This window comes from Aythya ferina (genome assembly GCF_964211825.1).
Source record: "Aythya ferina genome assembly, chromosome: 8".
Classification (NCBI taxonomy): domain Eukaryota; kingdom Metazoa; phylum Chordata; class Aves; order Anseriformes; family Anatidae; genus Aythya; species Aythya ferina.
Window position 1 is genome coordinate 4076842 of NC_140304.1, and position 22389 is coordinate 4099230.

Here is a 22389-nt window from a genome sequence, read left to right on the forward strand (position 1 = left end):
GCCTGCATCTCCAGCAACTTCTGTGCTTTTGTGGAAGAGTTCAGTTTAAGGCAACCCCAAAAGTACCCCCCAGCTGATTAGGCAGTGTGATGAGAGGCATTGCAAAAGCATCCTACGGGCCTGGAGGCTCTCACACAACCCCTAGACCATGGCAACAAGCAGACTTGCTTTACAAACTGGTTAAATCTACTACTAAGGTGTTTCCAGATCAGTAAGTGGCAGTAGCACATACTGCGCTAGTCACAGTCAAGAGAGAAGTCTTAAAGGAATTTATTTCTGTAAAAAGAAGTTCCTATCATTTCTTTTGTGAGAAAGCATTAGAACAAGCCTTGCACTCTTACAAGCAAAGAGTAGTGAGCCAGCACGGGCACAGAGCTGCCCAGGCTTTTTAAGGGATTCACCTTTCTTATTTACTGGAAGACAGCAGGATTTCATATTCCTGTGATTATCTTCTACTGCTACATTAAGGCTCAGCACTGGATTCCACCAGCTAAAACAGGGACCAAAGCACATGCTTCAGTTTAAGCACATTGACAAACTGTTCTTTGAAACCAGGGCCAAGGAATAGTGCAGCAATGTCTGTTGCAGGTACTTCCAGAGTCATTTGCCCTCCAGCTTCCTCATCTGCTAACATGATTCACTGCTATTTTGTCACTGGACTGTCTGACCTATTAAAAATGTATCTGGACACACAGCTGTACCCTATGATGTACAGTTAACTGTGGTCCATCAGATTGATTTAAGGGACAGGAATATCTTATCTGAGAAGGTAAGACTCACAAGGCAGGAAAGAAACAGCTGGCAAATCTTAAAGACAAAGGGGAGGCTCTCTTCAGACACTTTTCTTGTATAATTTATGCTGTAGACATTTTACTCTGTCTAATTGCCCCATTTCAATCTAGTGTCAGTTAATCAATGACTTCTGCATAACATAGAGGTGAACCCTGGATGCAGAACAAATGCATAAATTTGGTGTGCCTTTTTGCAGGCTCTACGTACAGAGCTCCATCTTTTGCATTTGCTTTCTGGAGTTGAAATTTCTTCTCTTTTGACTCATCCCCAGCAAACACCCACGCTCTCCCTCTTTTGAGTCACTGTTTTTGTATTTTTAAATCATGATTACACTTCTGTAAAATGTAGATTTCTGAAGTACCTCACCACTGCCTTTTACTATGATTGTTTTATTATCCTGCTATTTTTATTTGGAAAGTCTGTTTCTCAAGCCTACCCAGGTGGTAAGATCCCAGATGTATCATGAACTGAATGCTGACTTTTTGCCTTTCTTCCAAAGTCTTGTTTTTATGCCTTTCCTTTCCTTACTCAATATATTCAACAGTACTTTTAAAGTGAGAATATATTAACCCAAGTGCTTGGAAGAACCCACAGGTTTTTGAATTTGCTAGGCTAATCTATGTAGAGCAGCTGGAAACAAAAACATTTAAAGATTATGCCAATTAACCCCACATGTGAAGAGTCTGACTTGGCAGGTGCTCCAGGCTACAGCTTTGTGGGATAAGGCCCATATTCCTCCACTTTTGCACTAACACTGCATTTAAACAGACAGCATTCAAATTCACTTACAGATACCCTGAAGGAGGAAACCGCACTATCCTGGATGGGCAGACTCCCCACTCCCACAGCTTTGCCCTATCAGAATCTGGTGAAAATGAGACTCTTTTGTACTTTTTGGGAATTCAGAACTTTAGAGGAACTGTCTTTAGAAAACCTGCCAGAGCAATAACTGCCTAAATACAGTCCTTGAAATCAATAGGCAGTTTTCCTCTGTCTTCTCCTGGAGGATAGATCAAGGCCAGTATTGGAACTGGACTAAAGGAGACACTATAGGAGAAAGAGATGACACATCTAACTTTCTTCCAAATAGTGGAGGAACTCAGTATAAGGTGTGGGGGTTCATCTATTTCTTTAAATGGCCTACACATTTCAGTCATTCTGCTTCATGTCTGAAACAGTGCCATAGGTTTCTTGAGAGCTGATATTTACTGAGGAGAGGTATTTAAGCCTGATCCATTCTGCTGCAAATCACTGTTGTGGTTCTCCTGAACTCCTTAGGATTTAAATCAACTCATTACCTGACATGCTGTCCTGAAGAGAGCAAACAATGGAGATGAACCATCCAGCTCTCAAATAACCCAGTGTCCTGAATTTTGTTGTATTCTCCAAGTAGGAAGAATTTATCACAAATGCCTCATGACCAATTAGAAACCAAAGAATTATCTGGGCACTGGAGCAGTAGAGGGAGTGGCAGCTTGAGGGAAGACATCCCTCTGCAGAAGGTATTCTATCATCAAGCTCTGCTTTCCAAACATTAACATACTACTTCAGAGCTATAGTATCAAAATACCCATTCAAAACACTAGGCTTGCAGTCTCAGTGTACAGCAGTACAGTATCTACTGTGCTGAAAAAGCCTTCCACACTTCACTGTGCTCCAATTTGAGGGATGTAAGCACTTATCCCCACAGTGCTTGAGAAGCACAGGTGAGGCCCCCATGGTACAAGCCCACACAGGGAACAAGCAGTGCTCAGCCTCTGCTGGGCACCCAGCCTCATGGGAGCTTGCTTCCTAATGCTGGAGCAGGGGGCACTCAGTCCTACTAGTCACTAGGTGCGCTGCCCCTCACCAGCACACTGTCTCTTACCATTGCATGCACACTTGGCACAGAATCCAGGAAGCTATTTTGACTATTTTACTTTGACTAATCCACATCTTCTCCCAGCAGGATGGAGAGCCAGGAACCGAGGGCTAGACAGGGCCCATCCCAGAGTACCAGATGAGAATAGCAGTGCAGCTCTGGAAACAGGAGCCAGCTTCAGCCACAAGCCCAAGTTAGCAGAAAAGTTCATGTTGATGACAGAGGTATGAAGCCAAGCTGGGTGATCAATCCACAGCTCAATGTCAGGATGAAACAAAGTCCAGAGACCACCAGACAGGTCCATAGTGACAAGGCAGGCCTGCAGCCAAGCCAGGAGGTTCATGCATGAACCAAGGTCCAGTGGTACCCATGGATAAGCACAACTAGGACCAAGCTAGGGACTAAAAATTCCATAGCTTTATTTAAGAAAGGAAGCAATTGGCCAGGGCTGAGGTTAAATAGAACTCCTGGGCCCACAGGCGGGTGGGAGGCCCTGGATGAGGCTGGTCAGGACCATTAAGGCCTATCACTGCCTGAGGGCACCTGACACATCTCATGAAATAATAAATCTCTGTGCACATTTACAGCAAAATGGGGGTTAAAACTGTGTTATTCTAGGTGTCTTGAAACAAACAAACAAACAAACAAACAACACCTTCAACAAGAAAAACCACAGGCACCTGAGCGAAATTGTTGAGAGAGGCCTCTTTTAAAAAAATACCAACTGTGAACTGGAGCCTGAGACAGGATTTGGAGTTTTATTCAGTATTTCCCAGTGGAACTCAGAATTGTGCTTGGGGAACTGCAGTGCTGCATGATAAAAATGTATTCTTATTTACCATAAGAAAGTACATCTATTGTATTGCATCAAAGTGTTGCTGGTACATAAAGTATTTGATATCAATTCTGCAATTGTAAATTACAGTTCCAATTTTTTCCATATGTTTTATCCAACACACATCGAACTGTAATGTTTAGTGCTCCAAAATGGGCAGAATTTGCCATAAAAGGTCTGATCAAGATCCCACTAACTTAAAACTGCCTTTTTTCTTCTGAGTAAATAGAATTGGACTACCTGGGGAAATTTTTTCCACTGCCAAAAGAGAGAATCAGACTGATGATAGTTTGGCTCATCAGGAAGATGTAAAATGTATTTTATCTTCAGTTTTTGAGAAAACCCTGTGTCAGAAACATGTGTTGTAGGTGGAATAAATTCACCACTGTATAAAATTAGAAAGCATTCTGAGATCACATGTAAAACAAACATGGTCAACAATACGGTTGTTTTAAAAGCTATTGAATTTGTGGTAATATTCCTTTTTGAATACACTATCATTAGTATTTTATTGATCTAAAAGTTCCTGGTATTTCAAAAGCTCTGATTACAATTTTCTCAAAATATGAGAAAAAAATCTATTGTACCAATTATAAGAGCAATCTGAAGTCTATAGTGTGCATCTCCTTTACAGGACAAAACAGCAGCAAAAGGAAATAAAAGCCAGTGTCAATCTTCGATGAAATTAACACAATTTAAAGCTGCTCCAGGCAAAACAATGAAATCTGTAATTTATCAGCACTGGATAACATCACCAGGGGAATTATTTAATGATTAACTACAGTGGGCTGGAGCCTGGGGTGAGGCATGGTGGCTTATGGCTGCACTAGAGTGTGCTCTGCCTCCAGAGATGACACAGCCATCCATTTCCATGGGAGAACAAACCCCAGCAAGCGCTGTCACTAAACCCTACTGTCCACCTTCATGAGCTGAGTGTGGAATGAGGGAAGCAAGGAGGTGAGCTTCCTGCCAGCTTTGCAAGTGTACAATGACTCCAGGCTTGCATCAAAAGCACCGATGTATTAGAACAGCTTTAAATGCAGAACCAATAAAACCGCTCACCATAGTGAGGGCAAAAGCTGCTCTGTCGTTGATGCAGATTTTATCATCGACTCTTGTAGAGTTGAGAATTTCACACCAAGTATTTTTTGCAATAAAGAATTGAAAAGGTGAAAGATCTGCATGCTACTATTTAATATTGTAGTGTAAGTGCTGGCAAATTACATTTCTGCGCTTCATGGAAGCAATCTGCTTCTGTGACTAAACAGATTTCTGTGGTAGAGCTTAATGACAGGGCTCAGGATGACTGAGGGAAGCCACAGGGAGATGTGCTGCATTTGCCAGCCTCCCACAGGACACAGAAAGATAGGTGGGGTTCAAAACTGGAGGCCAAGAACCTGTCTGTACCCTCCAAAATAAGGTAAACTGGACTAATTATTAAGCTGCAATTACAGTCAGGGAAAACTAATATAACCAAGAGAAGTCAGCAGCTTGAGAATGATCTGACATCTTCTCCCAGCTGAAGTCTGAGCTCCAGGCTTGGCCCTGGCACTCTCACCAGGCTTTGGCTGCACGGCCACCTACGCTTGCCCAACAGCATGGGCACCCCAAGGCTGCTGGACTGGTCTAGGCATCTTCCTCATCACCAAGCTTTAGGACTTGGATTTTGATTGTAGGTGTGTAGGTGTGTGCACAAATCTTTGCAACAAGTGTATTTCCTCTCCTGGGAGCAGTGGTTTGTGAAGCTATGCCTCTGCATGACTTTCTACAGCAGATGAGCAAAGGAAACACCTAATTCCCTTCATTATGCTTCTTAGCCTGAAAACAGTGGAAGTGTTGAGCCAGAAATATCCTAGATCAACTTATGAATCACTGTAATCAAATAGCACATGGGTTGTTGATTTAAAAATACATTTTTTGCTATAGATATACCAAAAGTGCAGAAGATATACTGGCTTTTAGTTATTACACTCATTATGATCCATTGGGTTGTTAACTGCATTGCCTTGGTCATTTTGTGTCTGGGTTCTCTTGAAATTCCCTTGTCATTTTTATGCATCTCAGAGATGTCTTCAAATTGGCAGATGCCTTGTCATTGTAACTGCTGTGATGAACACCAAAAAAGTTCTTGTTGCTGCAATTAACAAAAGTAAGGCTGTGTCTCTGAAGTCTGTCTGCAATAATATCTACAACACAGATTGTACTATTCCTCCTCTAAATCTTGCTGCTGATTAACAGTTGTCATGCTTTTTTTTTTTTTTTTTTTTTTTTTTTTTTTCCTGAAGAATATGTTGTTTTCTAGTTTGCTATTAGCTTCCACAAATGACTATGTGATTCAGCTTTATGTCTCCAAACCTACAGTAAATGAGAAGCATTTTGTAGAATTTTCTTTTGCTCTTGAATTTTTCAACATGCACATGGGATAAGAATGTAACAAGACTCCAATAGAATTTTATAATTGGATCAAAACACAGTTCACCCACATATGAGCTGGATTGGTTGTGATAGATGTCAGGAGAAACTCTAAGGCAATACTAAAATTCTTTTATTCCATAACTGCCAAATAAAATAGTACTAGAAGCCTGTGAGCAAAAGCCTTCTGGTTTGTCTTGGTTTAAATAGGAAAAGAGCAATCAGATAGTGGATGGGGCATCAGTGAAATCACATTAAGTGAAGCCAAATGATAGGACTGCTGTACCATCCTCCCTGCCTCCATTTCTATTTCAATTCTGAACACATTAATCATGGCTCGATCATTTCCACCCTGAAACCAAACCAGGTACGTATCAATGAAAGGCTGAGACCTCTTCCAACTGCATGTAATAACTGCATGCAGCTCCTACCGCTGCCATTAATGCTGTATCAAGCCACACAGACATAGGACTGGCCAGAGCATGTCTTTTTTTTTTTTTTTTTTTTTTTTTTTTTTTTTTTTAACTGTAAATCAAGATTACTGACTTACATCCTTCCAAGGAAGATGCCGGGATGTTATTCCCACCACCTCCTCCGGGGTCTGCAGGGCTGTGCGGCCCCACTGGTCCATGCTGCAGAGCCACAATTTGCAGGGTCCCCCAAAATCCATGTGCCCTAAGCTGGGGAGCCAGGCCATGGGACCTATGGATCCTGCACTGGCAAGCCAACTACCAGTATCTGTCTGAGCTGCTTTCCTGGTCAGTCCAGGGCCTAGCTCCAGGGCATCAATCTCAGCTCCACAAGTATCTGTGCAGTAAGTCAGCGGCTACTGAAACATTCCCATTTCTCCACACGGAGTAGCTGCACTGGGTGCCCGTGGTCTGTGAGCAACCCCTTCCAGCAGCATCCTCGGAGGAGGCGGCCACAGCATGGTAGCACACATGGGAGAGGAGGATGAGCTCACGCCGTGCCGCCCGTGGAGCGCAGCGAGAGCCTCGTCTGTCTGTGTTAGCCTTTCCTCTGCAGAGATGTCGTCACTCTGACCCACAGCCCCAGAGGAAAGCAAACAACAGTGGGGAGGGCAGAGCAGTCGGCAGGTCCTACTGAAGCCCCGACGAAGCTAAGAGTTATCGTGTGTGGTGCCTAGATTTTATGTCAGCGATGCAACGTAATTAATTAGATTTAGGCTAGATGTGAATACATTAGACACACTGAAATGCTGCCTTCCTGCCTGTCCATCCTTGGAAGAGCAGGGCACTGTTTCTTTCTTTATGCACATTCCCTTAATAATATATTTGTCACAAAGATTCTTCCTACACCCATCTGGCATATAGATATTTTTCCAGATTTGTCATTTTTTATGTTCCAAAACCTATTTTACTTCAGATGCCTTCATAATGAAGCAGCAAAAGCCTGCCATAACTTGATATATGGAGCAGAAATCACATCTGTGCCAGGCTGTTTTCTAATCAGATAAAGCACTGAATACCTGCAGTGCTTATTCTTCTGGCCTTTGACTAGACGTACCTGAGTGACTTCCAGTGCTAGTCTAGCCTTGCATTTACAATTAAACTACAAAATACCACTCTTAGTTTTAGCTTTCAGCTAATTTCAGTGCTTTTAAAGAATAAAAAAAAAAAAAAAAAAAAAAAAAAAGAAAGAAGAACCATTAGAACAGCCTAGTGTTCCCCTGCACAACACACACCACGGAAATGCATTATGCAACACAGTCATCAGCCCAGCGACCTGTGCTTGATCTAGAGCATACTTTTCAGAAGGGCATCTGCCCTCAATTCTCCTTGTACAGCTGACATTCACAGCACACAATGTAGCATGCTACTAGACAACTTCTGCTATGAGTATGCACTGGAAGTGGACAACAGGGCTGGAGACTTCAATGAGCTTGCTCTTACCAAGTCTGGGTCTTGAACAAAAGAAGAAAAAGAGTTTTGATGTCCTGCTTTGATCATTACCATAAGTCTGCATGACAAGGAATTTCATTTAGCCCAAACAAGAGTCACAGGGAGGTGCTTCAACTTTTCTCCAAGCTTTCACCTGCCCTGCTGTGGCTTGGCTCCTTGCCACTGCCTGGCTCCTTTGCATGCACACAACTGCCAGTGGAGATGGATTCTGCAGGAGATAATTTCATCTGAAGCCACATTAACTCCCCAGACGCACTGTCTGCTCCTCATGGTGCATCCCAGGAGAGGCCTCTCTGGCACAGCAGAGACAGGAAGGCTGATGGTTTGTGGCACTCCCCTATGCCAAATCCCTGGAGAGAGTTCCTCCTACTTTGAATTTCCTCTGTTCATATAAAGCAAAAGGACAATCTGAGACATTGCTCTCAGTATAGTTCAAAACACAGTTTGAAGTGTGAATTTTTCAATATTTGAAGCATTGGCTTTTATGATTTATTTATTGATATTCCAGGACAAGCACCGCAGACGGTAGCTAGTGCCTACTCCAGCTATAACAACAACGATTGAATGAATAGCAATGAAAACATAGACATTTTGTCCATTGCTATGCAGACACATTTTGTCTCTGTATAATAACATAAAGATACCTGCAGGTAAGATCAAGCATTTTGGAGAATCATTAAAAACAGACCCTGAAACACGACAGTTCATAGTGTTTCATTTCTGACTGTAGTATGTGCTTTATGAGCAGGACCCGACGTTACACCGGGTGTGACTCAGGCGTGGGAGGTGTGCAGGGTTTGCTGTCTCTTATCCCTGGAGTCCACCTTGTAATATTGCTGGTATCCGTGTGTAACAGATAGTGTTGTGCACTGGGCTGGAAGATAATAAATAGATGTGAGCTGATGATTTACAGGAGGGTGCTTGGAACTCCTTGAACCACTAGGGAAGGAAAACTGCTCTGGTACAAGGTTGTGCTGTCAACCTCGCAATAGTTTTTCCTCTCTCCTGAGGGCAATTTCTCCAAGATGTAACTTGCTCCCTGCCTCATCATCTGGAAATTCACAAATCAGAGGAATTGTGGTTAATTACTAAAATGGCTGATCCATAGATTCATAGCTGTCAAGCTGTCTGGGGGGAGGGGTTTAATTGTTGTTTTTCTCTGAAAGGTTTTCTCTAAAGTGATGAAATAACTCACATTAATGAAGATTGCAAATAGAAGACTTTTGTGATTATTTCCAGTTGTTGAAAGAATTGCTTATTTAAAATGCATTGCTTTTTTACATGAAGAAACTTATATTTCTCCAAACTGCCAGAATAAATTTAGTCCTAAAACATTCATAACAAAGGATGAATGCGTATTCAGGCTAACACTGTATGTGATCTCTGATCATACAGTAGTTAAGTTATACAATCACAGTGATTTATGGTACTAAACTGTGGAGCCTCATATCTGCAGGGGTGTGGGTAAAGGGGTGGAACTCTCATCAATCAAAAGACTATACTTGTTCAGCATTGGGATAATTAAGGGAGACAGTAAAAAAGCATGAAATAATATTAAAAAAAATGAAATCAAAATTTCTATTTGCATAGTGTTATTAAGCAATACAGTGCTGAGCCACCTTTTTAAACATCTCGCCTAGAATTCCACTTATTACCTTGTAGCACTTGATATATGTGGTCTTCATATTCATGCTGAGGGTATTTGTAGAGTAGTTATATCATACACATACTGTCCCAGACTTAAAAACCTGTGATTACAAGTAATGGCTATCTTTCCAGTTCATTCCAAGACAGAGATAAAATGAGAAAGAAAAAATATTAATAATAATATGTAAACAATTTTAACATGCAGATTTCTGAAATATCATTCATCTTATTGACAGTGCTTTGCTTCCTGTTCACCAATATCAGGTAGAAATAGTTGGGCATAACGAGGGGACAGCACAGAGGAACTGTATTAATCAACCAATGTTTAAAAAAAGTTTAATTAACTGCGTATTTTGTAAAAGCCACATTTCATTACTGTTTGTTAGGAAGATGGAAGCATGCACTGGAAACACTAATTCTAATTATTACTTCAAGTGGGAGTTTTTGGCACAAGGTCAAGGAATAATAGAAGAATGTGTGAATCTGCGCTACAGTGTAGCAGTAAGACTAATCATTTGAATAAAGCCAGTTGCTTTTTCTTGGACTGTCTGTGTGCTGTTCAATGTTCTGGATGAATCTAACACAATCAGCCTGTTCTCTGGTGTATATCCACTTCCTGCTGACTCAGGGCAGCTTGCCTCTTCTGCCATTTATTAAAATGAAACATTCCTATTAAAACGCCATTTTTCAGAGAGATGACCAAATAGATATTAGTAATGACATTATTAAAACTATTTTGTTTAAAATGAACTGTCACACTTGTGTGTTGCAAAGCAACACAAACAAATCTATTTCATTTAGTGAGAGATTGCTTTGAAGAGCTGGCTTGCTTTCTTTCTATTAGAAGGTATTGAGGAGGGGATGTGATGTGTGCTCCAGGAAACCGTCAGCTTTTATAGCTATTAAAAAGGAGGAATACTGTTTCTAGTACTCTCTATAGCAAATAATGTATAATTCATGGATTTCATTAACATGCAAATATGATCCATGGTCTCCTATGTTTATAACTCCTAATAATCTATTAATGGTTTTAAAAGTAAAGGGTAATAGAGACATTTTGTATGAGCAACATTTACTCACGAATCTGTGTTTTTCTCTAATTGTATAGTATAAACATGTATAGAAACAATGGAAATTAATTAACCTATGGTTTTCAAATAAATATTTATTGAACATAAGGTCAGAGGCCCAATAATTTATGATTTTGTAATGAAAGACCCTGTTATCATTCCATGCCAACATGCCTTAAAAAAAAAACTGTGCTAGGGAGGTGGAGAGGTACTTGAAATGACCCCTAGATTTGTAAATATCATTTGTACTGAGATTTCAACTCCCACATCAAACATGGATGGAACAAGAAAACAAACATCAGATTCATCTTGAAGACCTGGACTTTTCCAGTTTTCTCTGTAATAGCAGAAGGAGAGGTAAGATTTCACTCTGATGTAATCTGGTCTAGTATTTTAGGATCAGCTACTCTTCACTTCTATATTCCAGCTGAAATGTTAGAGTTGTCAATCTGAAAAAATGTTGAAGCCGACTTCTTGCTATTGTCAGAGCATAGTTTATACAGCATTGGCAGGCAGATAGTTCCAGATTTTTTTTTTTTTTTTTTTTTTTTTTTTTTTTGCTCTGGGCACTACTTACTGCTTGCAGGTTTTCTTGTGCTTCCTCCCACTTTCTGTGGAGCCCTCTCTGTGCTTTTGCACAGCCCCAGTGCTGCTCCTCATGCTGCCAGTGCCCTGGCCCCACCAATAGCCCCTCACCTTTCCTGCTTTCCCTCTCTGAAACTTCACTGAGGGATCTGTCAGGCGGTGACTTCACCGCTGTATTTATCAAAAAGCACACAAAGAGAAACAGTGCGGGACATGGGCACATCTGGTCTTTGTAAAAAAATACATATAAAGCAATGGTGCTGCAGGCAACAATAAACCATTTTAATCAACTAATGGAAAGAAACATCCTGCCAAGGACAGTTTTGATGATTTTCATATCACATCCCATAAGCACTGGACAGTATTTTAGACCAGGGTCAAGGACCTTTTCTCTGAGGCTGAAGAGTTTCCCTGAGCATAAGGAGAAGAAATAATGTGTCAAACCCCACAGCGTCTCTCTTTATTTTTAATAAAAAATGTTTCTCATGTCACATAATGATGGGAAGAATGATTGACTTCTACATATTTATTAACAAATAAATACAGAGCCTTTAAAAAAATACTTCAGGCTGGGAAACAGACACAGGAACTTCACTCAGCATCTTTAGCTCGCTCGTTTGTGCTCATCTCAGTAACTCAGTGGTGTGCAGATCCTGCCCACAACCCCGTGGCAATGTTTTAATCTTTTACTGGGATGATCTTTTTCAGGTAACTGTGACTTAAACAGTTGGTCTCGTATCCATGCTGTTGTAAGTCACACCTTTATTGCATCTTCTTCTCTCTGAAGCACAGAAGAATGTGTAACCTTTCCAGAAAAGAAACTTGTTCTTTGCCTGAGCCAGCCTCCAGGACAGCTACAGCTGCAGGAATTCAGGGAGCTGGGTCGTGGGTCCATCAGGAGAGAGGGAGCTCAGAAAAACATTTATATGCTATTCGTATTGACCTATACATATATATGAAAAAAATATTTGTTTAGTAGAGGCTACCTGTCAGTATAAACAAACACAATCACGTTCACAGGGAAAATATGCCAATTTTACACAACAAGAAAGCCTGTTGGTACATACACTTCACAGTTCATTACAGATTTTCTTAATTAAATGAATATAACAAGTTGATTAGACTTTAGAAGCTCTGAGAAAAGTCAGATCCACTTATACTGAAAAGTAGGACTCAGAAATAAATTATTCACAGTTGATTAGACTAAGACAAGCATTTCTCAAACATTTCTCAATACTTCAGAAAAAGCGACATATTGAACTCTATTTTACTGTGAGGCTCAAAATGGCAATTAACAGTCCTAAGCTGCATATAAAACCCCGTATGAACCACATTTACAAGAACATTGTGTGTGAATCAAATTATGTTATCTTTGGTTTGAAGAACTTAGAAATAATTGCCAATAAGTATTCATGTATAGGACCAATTTTTTGAAACAAGTTATTTTAATTACTACTAGTGTCAGGAGTACGTGTAGGCGATTTTATTAGATTTAATGTGTTTAGTGAAGCTCCCTGAACTGTAGCTGGTTTATTTCTGTAGATGATGAAATATTTAATGTATCTTTATTATTCTTACTTTCTAATATTGTATTTATTTGCAAATGAAATCTCAATATTTGATGCTTTTGATGCTATCGTAGGAAAATACCAATATGAAGCACAGTGACATATTATCATCAAAAAATCTGAACATGTAGATTTGGATTTTCATATACCACACAAATAATATAAATACCCTTCAAGCTGCATTTACTTAGAGCCATCTACAGTTGTACCCACACTTGGATCCCGCGATGCACAGGAGCCCTTCCATGAAAGGATATAACTACAAAAAAGGGAGACAGGGAAAACGTCTGTAGGAGGTATATGTTGGTCCTGGAAAGTGACAGAAATCACTGATGACTTTAGATCATCCAGTTAGCAGCTTTATCACTTCTATTGCCATCTCTCTCAAATACAGAGTTCCTTGAACCCTCCAGTTTTGAATTATTCAAAAAAATATCAAACAAATGATATCAGCAACTTTGTCAATAAATGATCCTAAAAGAAATGGCATTTCAAGGTATCCATGCACCAAAACAAAACAAAACAAAACAAAACAAAATAAAATAAAAAATAAAATCTTAATACATTTGTAATACAACCCTTCTAGTCATACGACTAATGGATTTGCTTCCTTTGCTGTTCTTCTTAATAGCTGAGGCCATATATCCACACAATTTCAAACACTGCATAGTGCAAACTATCCATCCCATTACATGCAAATATCCTGTGCTACACCTGGGAGATGGGCAACATGCAGCCTGGCATGACAACATGCAGCAAGTGATCACAGGCACAGCACTGCTACCTCCTTCTACTGCAGGAGCAGACCCAGCCTGCCCTACATCAACAGGATGGTTAGAGGAGCAAGGCAATAAAGGTAAAATAATGTAGTTCTTCATGATAATCAGTATTTTAACCCCACCCAATTTCAGAGCTAGACTAATTCCTTTACACGCAATAACTTGAACATATCAATCCCATGCAAAGGTTTTACAGACATCTGCAAACATTCATACTTCAAGGAACACAATACTTATGCACTTTCCTGGTGTGATATAAATTAACAGTTTCCCACTCTTCATTGCCACAATAAATCCACACAGAAAGAACTGTTGGTATATACAACAACATCAAAGAGCCTGAAATAGAAGTAGTGAATTGCGGTTATAAAAATAAATTTCTAAAAAGAAGAGAGAAGAGAAAAGGAGACGAATGTTCTAATCTTACCTTCATCATAATCTTATTAGCATTTCTCAGTGAGTAGTTCAAGTATCAGTCTATACTCTTATGAATCTGTCTCATAAATATGTCAAGTGCAAAGTATAGTTATTTTAATAGTCTGTGTTGGTGGGCCATCATGGATTTAATTAAGAGACAACTAGTGTATGAAATATGACACAAAAGCACCAGACTAAATGGAGAAATGTTTTACTGCAGATTTAAATCAGGGCCACAGAAGTAATGATGATCTGGCCTTAGAAATCCTACTTAAATTTAATTAATGCAGACCAGCACAGACCTGTTCATATAGGAACAAAAAATAGAAGCATTAAAAATAATGATTTAAGCTATACTGTGTTATTTATAAAGACATTTGCATTATCCCCAACTGCATTATGTTATTTATAAATGCATGTTGCTCTTCAATTAATTTTAAAAGGCTGGAAAGGCAAGTCCAGTAAAAATTGTTAAAATATCATCAGCTTTTTTAGCTTTTTTTTTTTTATTATTTTTTTATTTTTTTTAAATCTCTCTAAATGAAACCTTTATAAAGCTTTGTGCCTTATTTTGGAGGGTCTCAGAATGCTCAAATCATGCTGCCACAAGATTGCAGATATCCTTCTAAAGCTGCAATAAAAACTGTGTTATTTTCCATCCAAATCTCCTCTTTCTCCATCTTCTCAAAAAGCAGGAGCACAGTCAGCATTGTGAATACGCAGAATTAGATCTTCAAGCACTGCACAATCCTTACTGTTATCATTTTGGTGCAGTGTTTTGACTCCACAGGAGATTTGGCAAGATACGATGTTTTTTAGAAGCAATACAAGTGCAAATTCCTTACTACTTCTACAAGTTTAACGTGATTTTAGAAAGAAAGAATCCCATAATTCCATTAGCTCGATCCCAGCTTTTAAAATCATTGAGTGACAACAATCTCAGTTGCACTGAAGTTGAAAGCAAGGCTTACTATTGATTTACAAAGGCACAGAAGCAGATTCTGAATAGATGCAGTTAAGCATATGCCTGTCCAGTAGTAAGAACTGGTATCTCGGTCAACTATAGGGACTACATTTATGTATGGTTTTCATGTCTAAGACTTTCCATTTTATTAATCTGATCCAGCAGGTACTAGCCATTGCATGTTACCTTTTTCAATTCAAGTGGCTTCCAGTCATTTAGATTAGAATAACCTTTAATTGGTTGGTTGCTCTAGCAGGCAGTTAAAGTATTCATAGATTTTATTAACCTTTTATTACTAAAGGAAAAGGAAAAAGGCAGTGGCCAGAAAGCATCATTAAGTGAACTTCATCCCTATTTTCAGAAAACTCAAAGCTGTGGACCCTAGCTTCTCTCCAAACACAATAATTTGGACTGCCAGGAATGTAATAAAAACTGTAAATTGACACAAAAATGAAAGTGCTTGGGAGAAATAAATTCATAACTACTTTTATTTTTTGGTGAAGAAAACATCAAAGGTTTGCAACTCAGCCTGGAAGGCAAAAATGGATAAAAGGAGAGTGCCTATAGTTTCAAAATATTTTTTCTCTTTAATGAACAGTTGAAAATATCCATAAATCTCTTCCAGTATCACTGTATTTAAAAAGCAGTCAAGTCTTTTGTGCCTGACATGTTTATAGTAAATCTATTCTCATCTGTCGTGTTTGCATAAATTGTCCAAAAGTTCATCCTGTCTTGGCTGTCTTTCAGTATTCATTAGTGTTGAAGTCATTTTTTGAGTAAATGAAGGGAAAAAATGCCCAGAAATTCAGATAATGCATGGAAAGAACTACACTTCTGATGACTAACAAGGCAAATACAGCTTTATTCACCTAAATTCACAGAAATTTGTTTCTTATTGCCAGAGATGAACTAAACAGTGTGAAGTATGTGTACAAATGTGTAATAAATGCAGTCAGTCAGAAAGAAATGCTGAATGATATATAATAAGGCAATAATATAGTCCCAAACAATTACTTATATGAACATCTAATCAATCAAAAAGCTCCTGACAGGAGTTTGGTGTGAGCCATCACCTGGATTTAGTATACCTTTGCACCTTCCTCCAATAGTAAAAATTACAGTGCAGAAACATAATGTCAAACCCAATCTTCCACCTTCTTTCCAATTAAGAAGACACATATAACAAAAATGAAAACAATAATGTCAAAAAAGTACTGACGTGTACAGCCTGAAACATGTGGCTGGATGATGCACCTGTGGACAGATGGGGGAAAGGAGGCATAGCTTGTCCATGGGAAGGAAGGTTGGTGTGTTAGAGGTGCAGCGGCCTGCCCCCTGCCTTCTGGGCTCACCCTGGCTCGTATCTCCTCCCGTCCAGGAGTTTTCCCAGCTCCCATGGCCTGGCAATTGGTCCCCCAGCCACAGAGGCTGGAGCTGTCCTGAAGCAATATGAGTGCGGCCCCCTTCCCTTCTGGGCAGCAGGAGCACACACTGAGCTTTCATCTCCTCCACAAACACTCCCTGATTCAAGAGCTTCCTCTCGGGAATTAGAGCCACTTTGGGTGGCATGGTAGCTGGAACATCTGAACACATGTTAGGTTACTTTTAGGACAAAATATTCACTTGATAAGAAGAGCTGAAGATCATGGACATCATCTGCTGAGTGGCTCCAGTAATCAGGAGGTGAATAGGTAACACTCAATGCACAACTATACAACTAAACCACAATCAAGGAAACAAGAAAAAAAAAAAAAAAAAAAAAAAAAAGAAGCTTTCCAGTCCAGACTCCTGTGGAATCAAACCTGAAGATGTGCAGACAGAAATTTACCCTGGCCTACTCAGTGCACAATGTGCTCATTAGATTTACAAATAATAGGGCACTATATCTCTTAGCCCCAGGGCACGTTTTCTGTGATTGCCATTAAAAGTCTTGTTGACAGTGGGGTTTGTTGGCTGGAGTGTGAATATATGATGGTTTTGCAAAGAGTTTTATATAGTAACTTATGTTCACAGAAAGCTATCCACACCTCTGTATCAAAAAAAAATTTGCAGAATCAAATATTTAACAATCAAGTTTGAGATCTGCAGTGATTAAATTAGTGAGATAATTAGCACGATATTTAAGGTTAATGTTCACAAGTAGGTTAATTATATCCTTTTCCATATTTCTGTTGTTGTTTCGCTTGACACATGTTGGCATAACAGTGAAGGTGAGGCCACACTTGCAGAGATAGCAGATGAAGCAGCCACGTATCACTAAAGTTATCAAAGACTCAATGTATATTTCTGAGGGAACTTTTCTCCAGCATTCAGTCTCAGAACTTTATATTTGCTGTGTACCAACAGTTCTCTTTTAGGGTGAATTCTCTTGAATAACACTTCAGATCTGTACACAGGAAAAACATTTTCTATGTGACTTAAGGGATTTCTTAGCTTCAAGACTTCATACAGTGCTCATGTTAATTACAAACAAGATAGCATTTAATGCTTTCTACTGAATTCAGTCCACATGTGCAACACCTTTTTACAATATTACAGACCCAGAACAATGTACTGTGCTGAAATTCCCTCTGACTGGACTTCAGTGAGAAATTTAGAAATAAATTTAGAGCAAAATCTGCTGCAATTATCAGCAGAATGGTTGTAGAGAACCAAGAAGGGATCCAAGTACTACAGTGAAGTTTTAAAAAACTGCTGAATAGTTATTCATGTTGAAGTGCAGGATACTTCACCTGGATTTAATTATGTATGGCTACTTTGCAAACATGTCCAGACAACACAAATATTGGACTCTGAAAAAAAAGATCCTAGATATGGGGTTGAGCTCCAAAATTTGCCCCAGCCTCTAAAGCCTGTGAAGTCAAGACCCAAATACCATCAAACATTACTGCATTTGACATACAGATCTCATTTAGGCAGCACACATAATTTGTAATCATTACTACCACCATAGCAAATATTACAAGCCTGTTCCCCCTTGGAACAATTATGATGTTCACTAGAGGCCTCCAAAGCTAGATGACTTTCCCTAGCAACATGCTATCAAGTTCATTTAGCCATTTTTAGAATTCTCCCACATGGAAAGCTGGTTTAATTTTAAAAGCAACTCCTGTTGGAGGTGGCAGTGTGGCAGCGCCACACTGTTCCCGGGGAATAATGGCCCTGCCCAGGACACCTCAGGCCCAGGGCTCTTGGTATGAATTCTGGTGCTGGCACTGGCCCTGTCACCATGAAGGGCAATCAGGAGCAGCAGAAGTGCAAACAGCCATTTCATCCCATGGCTATGCTTTCTGGCAGCAATCCCAATGGGTTCAACACTGCGTGAGGCCTGCCACAGCATAGGCCTCGGCCTTGCGAAGATGGCTCTGAGAATGGAAGCAGGGATAGGGATCTGCCTTGTTTTTCCATGAATCTTCAGTTCATTTCTCGACATACTAATCCTAATGCAAACATAGAATTTTTATTCTTTAAAAGAGGGTCTGTTCCTCCCTCAGGAAGAGGGTATTCTCCTTCTTGTAATTTCTATCTTCTGCTTTCCCTCATGTTAAATTTTGGCCCAGCCTTCCCTTACACAGACTCCTCAGGAGCGTAAGCACTGCACAGCCAGGCCCAGTCTGTTGATCTTTTTGTTTCCCTTTAACATGCTGTAATAAAGCTGTTACTGGAAAAGGAAAACAGACTTATTGCTCTCCAAGGGAAGAAGGAAGCCATGACTGTAAGGGACAGATGAATAAAATGTTTTGTGTCGAATTTTCTCCTGCTACTGTTTTGCTGAGCAAAAGGATGGATCCAGAAGCCTTATCACTATCTATAAAGGATGTGCTTTTATATACCCTCTTGACTATAAAAATCAATCTTCTGAGAAAGGGAGTGGCTCTTTTAACTAGAGCTAGTCAGAACATCTTGTTTTCACATTCTGCAATGTAAGAAATTCACAGCAAACTAGGTTGCAAATTTGAATGGTTTTCTGATTTTTTTTAGGATACAATATTTTATTCAGTTATTTTATTTTATTATTTCATTTCAGTATGGTATTGTTAATTTCTAAATAATTTGATCATTTTGACACAGAATTAAAAAAATGTTAACTTGCTGATACCTGCTGGACCCTGCTGATAAGGAGGTTCACAAGAAAGGAGCTTGTAAAAATCGGTCTCTGTCCTTTTGAAAAATTAGTTGAAATAGTTTCACACTTTTTCTTTCCTAAAGAGACACTGCAACCATTTCTCTTCCTTTCTTATTCATTATTCACACCACCAAAGCAAAAACACATGCTTCTCTATCCCACATACACACAGCTACAGACAGAGCCTTCTTCTTTATTACTTCAGCAGCAAGCACAGAGGTTGGGATGCTCTGGGCTGCACTGTATTTGCACAGGCTACTGCTGTGAGTATACATGCAAGTAGAGCAACTGATTTGTCAAAGGCAGTTAGATACCCAACCAGTAATTGTGTGCACAATTACTGTGATTACACATGTAATCATGGTCATTGTGCTTCCAAATGATGCATGTGCTATTCTAAAAATTCGCTCCTGTGTTACTAAAATTAATGGAAGCTTTCCCATCAGTTTGAATTGATGGAGGATCAAACCCTACATATTGTAGCAGTCTTGATATATCCAAGACCAAATGCAATTTTTGCACCCAAAATGCTAAATTTTCATAGCTTATCAAAACAGTAAAAGAGAGAAAGAAAATAGTTTCTTAGAATATCTAGGTATATATTTATTATGCTTTCATCAATAAATTATTATTTTTGAATAGGGTTCCGGATTTGATTCATGCTCCACTGATATTGAGAGAAAAACAGGGCTATGGATCAAGATTTCTTCCTTTAATGTTTCTGCTTAGCTTGGGTTATAGAGCTGTGTATGTGTTTGTTCATGGCAAAATTTTTGGCTTTTGACTATCTTGGCTTTCAAGAGTTAAGTGGGGTTTTGTAGAGAAGATACTGTGAGATACAGCAGGTATGGTGATATATAGTATTTCACATCTAGTCTTTGTCCATGTTCCAACAATGCACATTAAATGTCTTACTATTGTCTCTTTTTCAGATTAGTTTACAGCCCTGCAGTTCCAGCTGTTTTATTCTGAAACTCTAAAACCCTATCACTAGGGAGTTCTGTGTAATTGCCCATAATATGCACCACATTATCCATTTCAGGAACTGTGCTGAAAGACAGCAGCAATAAGGGGTTTTCTAAAGGCAGTCTGGTTTACACTAATGGATCTAACAGGAAGGAAATGCAATTTGAAAGAAGCTGATGCATATGTTCTATTGTTGAATATAATGTTTGATTTAATTATTAACTGTCTGTGATGGAAAGTCAGATCCTGCTCAGTTCTGCTTACAGTTTGGTACTCTGCTACCAGTAAAAACAGACAAGATTTAGTCTGAGGATTTAAGAGTTCTTTGTAAAATGTTGACACTGAATTGTGCTTTTATAAAATATCAGCTGAGGATCCTCAGTTGCATGCTTCTTCCATAAAGGCTTGCTTTCTTTTATCAAGTTAAATATACAATATGGAACCTGACTCTCTTTCCTTTTTCACTTGCATAAATCAGGAGATTCTCAAGGTTAATTAACTGCTCTAATTATTTAAATAAATACGATCCAAATTGAGTTCATATTCACTGCTGTTCCCGAAATATTGTATTTTATTTTATTTTGTCATTTCATGTCATACACATAGCACTGCAGTCAATCTACTTCTTTGTCACCAAGGAAGTACACAATGGACCCAACTGAAGTTTTAGGAAGGAGTTAAAATGTGCTGGCACGATTTTACCTATCCTTCTTTTATCACGGACAGAGGATTTGGCAGCCAATTTCAATCCAATTCTATAATTGGTGTTTTGTGATTTCTAGTAAATTGTTGCATTGTGTTACAGGGGTCTCTAATTCCATGTGTGGGTGTTAACATGGTGTAAGGAATGAATTCATTATGAAGAACTCTTACCTGAAATTCCATTATCCTTTCCTCACCATGGTGACTCCTATCAAACTCATTCATATAACATAATCTGGAAAGAAATAGGTATTGACGCTAAACTGCTGCATTTTCAGAGAAGTTTAAAGGTAAAAATCATAGCTCTCTTGCATGATTCAGGCAAAAACAGTAGTTTAACATCACTAGTAAACAAAATAATTGAGCAATGTAATTTCAGTTTTGTATTTTGTATCTGTCTGGTGAGATTATTATCCTTGACACTATCTTAAGCAGATGCAGGACTGGAGTTGAAATTAAACAATAGTAATGATATTTGGAGTTCATCCAGAATGATCTTCATTGTTTCTGAGAGTGGCTTCCACATCGTTATTTGATCCATAATTTCTCATCTTTCGTTAAACATATGTTTCTACATATAGTGCATGCAGCATTAGCTCTGCGGGATGCATTTTCCTTTGCAAAGTCAAAAGAGATTGGTTATATTTGTCATGAGAGTAATAGAGAGAAATGATCTTCCTAGGATATACAACACCACACCTCAAACGTCTAATTGATTTAGACAGATTAAGAGAAAATAGAGACCCCCTCCACAGTGTATTTCCATTCTTGGTGTCAATCAGCAGACTTCAGTCAAAGAATACGCAGGAGCCACTGGAGCAAAATCCATCTCCTATTAATCTGGAGAATTCTGCTTGTAATCTATTCTCAGCTGTAAGGATCTGAGAAGATTTTAAGGCTCTTTAAGAACCTCAAATATTTTGAATATTTCATTTTAAAGACATATCTGAGAGCTCAGATCAAAATATATCCAAGCTGCTTTAGCCCCCATCTCCCTTCAGAACAGATTTCTGCTGTGTCTTCCCTTGGTCAAGTACATCATAAAACCAATCTTTCTTACCCTGCTTCAGGACACCTACTTTAAGCCCTACCAGAAACCAACAAATGCCAGGGGGAACAATTCGTTTCAAAAAGTTAACCAAGGTCAAAACAGGTCAGGTCTAGATTTGGCTAAAGCTGATACTCCTATTCTTAATTAAAAGTTTATTGAAGCACTTTGCATGCTCTAGTGTATTGTTGAAGTGAAAAGAAAAACTGTCAATTCTGAAAATAGCTTAGACCGTTCATGTGTCATTCTCAGTATATGCTGAAATATCCAGAAAAACATGGCTCACACTGCGGATTGCATCAGATACCCACACATGTACAAGCAACCGTCCCTCTGCCTTCTACTCTTGAGGCTCATTTTTGCAAAACACATGCTTAGAATTGAACTGTGCTTTCTGCCATTGGAATAAACGATGATGGAGCAGAGCACAAAGGAAATTTATTTCCCTGACATACATAAGATTTTCCTGTAGAGCTCAGTATGAGAAGTAAGATCACTTAGGGTAACCAGCACACTGCACGCTCAGGGAAGGAAGCAGGCTGGTTCATTTTCTTGTATCTCATGGCCAGACCTCAAGTCAGGCCCCATATGTGCCAAACATTGAATCATTTGAAAATCAGGAGTGCCATTTTTTTCGCCCAGCTCCTGAGAGCTCATCCTCCTGTCTCAGCCGTGCCAGAACCCATCCTGCCAGA

General features: G+C 39.2%; 1 long non-coding RNA gene across 1 annotated transcript; it reads right to left on the reverse strand.

Moving 5' to 3' along the window:
• Positions 1-11562: 11562 nt before the first annotated feature.
• On the reverse strand, positions 11563-14033 carry LOC311440788. Its single transcript, XR_014695583.1, has 3 exons — positions 13899-14033; positions 12862-13810; positions 11563-12067 (listed from the first exon to the last, which is right to left on the reverse strand). It is a non-coding gene; the product is annotated as an uncharacterized lncRNA (long non-coding RNA).
• Between the last annotated feature and the right edge of the window lie 8356 nt (positions 14034-22389).